A 2,255-nucleotide genomic window follows, 5' to 3' on the forward strand; every position below is an offset into this window, starting at 1 on the left:
ATGAAAAGGGCACTGCGTGTGGTGACACAGGCCTGTAATCTCAACACTCAGGAGGCTGAGGCAAGAGGATCACCTGGGGTTTGAAGCCAGCCTGGTCTACATAGTGAGTTCAAAGCCAGCCTGAACTATATAAAAATCAAGAAATAAATACAAAATAAAACGGACTGGGTTGTAGCTCAGTGTGAAGGCCTTGGGTTCAATGCCCAATGCCACCAAAATAAATAAATAAATCCATGAAACTATACAACACAGCTAGGCAGGGTGGCACATATCTGTAATCCCAGCACTCAGGAGGCTGAGACAGGAGGATTTTCACAGGTTCAAGGCGGACCTGGGCTACATAGTGAGTTCAAGTCCAGCCTGAACTACAGAGCAAGACCTTGTCTCACACAAAAACAAAACAAAACACCCCCCAAAATTATATAACCCAAAAAGAAAACTTTCATATAAACTACGGACTTTAACTAATGTTAAATAAAAAGTATAAAAGGCCATTGTCTTGAAATAAACTTCTACAGCACACCCCAAAAGTGTAGCCTAAAAATCAAAATAAGAGTTATTTGTGCTGAGGTTCCCTGTCCCCAAGCTGAAACTGTACTGTTAACAGACTTTTCTAGAAATTAAGAGACAGAGATAATAGCCACTATTCCCAAACAGGGTCTGGGGAATGTAGCTTCCATGTATATAGCAGCATAATTCATAATAGCTCAATCTTGGAAACAGCTATGTCCCACAGAGGATGAATGGATGAAGGAAATGTGGTATTCCATGATCTAAAAAAAATCTACACCAAGATATGTAATACTTAAGATTCCAGAAATTTAACATAAGAACAGAACACTAAAAGCTATTAGAGCTGGGAGCAGTGGCACAGACCTGTAATCCCAGCACTTGGGAGACTGAGGCAGCAGGATCTTTGTGAGTTCGAGGACAACCTGGGCTACAAAGTGAGCTCAAGGCCAGCCTGAACTGCATAGCGAGACCCTGTCTCAAAAAGGCAAATAATAATAATAATAAAGCTGTTGCAGAAAAGAAACAAATCACCTACAAAGGAAAGCCCGGCAGAATCACAGCAGACTTCTCAACACACACCCTCAAATCAAGGAGAGCTGTGAGTGAAGTATTTCAAGCTCTGAAAGAAAACAACCCCCAACCATTGATGTACCCGACAAAAATACCTTTCAAAATTGGTGGAGAAGGCCGGGCATGGTGGCGCATGCCTGTAATCCCAGCACTTAGGAGGCTGAGACAGGAGGATCATTGTGAATTTGAGACCAGCCTGGCCTACAAAGTGAGCTCAAGGATAGCCTGAACTGCATAGTGAGACCCAGTGTCGAAAAGACAAAAAAAAAAAAATTGATGGAGAAATAAGATACTTCTGTGACAGAGAACACCTGAAGAAACATGAACACCAAACCACCACTCCAAAATGTCACTACATCCTCGTAAAGGGAACAATCCAAGAGGAAGAGATAACAACCATAAATACATATGCACAAAATACCAGCGAACGCAACTATATAAAACGAGCATTGATGGACATGAAAATCAAATAAGCACTAATACAATTGTAATGGGGGACCTCCATATCCCACTGTCACAAATTGACAGGTCAACTAGACAAAAAAAATCAGTAACAAAATATCAGAAATGAACTAAACTTTAGAACAAATGGACTTAGTAGATGTCTACAGAGTGTTCCTATAATATCACAATACACATTCCTCTCAGCTTCACATGAGACATTCTCCAACATAGACCACATTCCAGCTCATAGAACACGCTTAAGTAAATGCAAAGGAACTGAAATTATACCACACTATTATCAGACCATAGTGCAATGAAACTGGAAATGAATGAAAGAAGAGAAACCACAAGAACTTCAGAAACACGTGGAAATTAGATAGCACCCTCCAGAACAACCAACAGATCACAGATGAAATTAAAGAAAACTTACGCAGTTTCTGCAATTAAATGATAATGCCAGTACAACATACCAGAACTGATGGGACGCGATGAAAGTAGTCCTGTGCAGGAAATTTAGCAGCAATTCTCACATCAGAAAAACAGAGTGAGCTCAAATGCAAAACCTAATGTTGAACCTCAAGCTTCTAGAAAAAAGAAAAGCAAGTCAAGCCCAAAGCTCACACGAAGGAGAAAACTATAAAAACTGGAGCAGAAAATAATTCACTGGAGACTAAGAAAATAATACAAAGAATCAATGATGGGGCCGGGGATATAGCTCAGCAACACAG

At 40.4% G+C, this 2,255-nt stretch overlaps 1 long non-coding RNA gene across 1 annotated transcript in view; it reads left to right on the top strand.

Moving 5' to 3' along the window:
• Window positions 1-2,255, top strand: part of LOC102003014 — a 19,881-nt gene that overhangs the window by 10,093 nt on the left and 7,533 nt on the right. The window lies entirely within an intron of this gene.

Source organism: Chinchilla lanigera, unplaced genomic scaffold (genome assembly GCF_000276665.1).
Source record: "Chinchilla lanigera isolate Chin_1 unplaced genomic scaffold, ChiLan1.0 scaffold00071, whole genome shotgun sequence".
Lineage (NCBI taxonomy): Eukaryota > Metazoa > Chordata > Mammalia > Rodentia > Chinchillidae > Chinchilla > Chinchilla lanigera.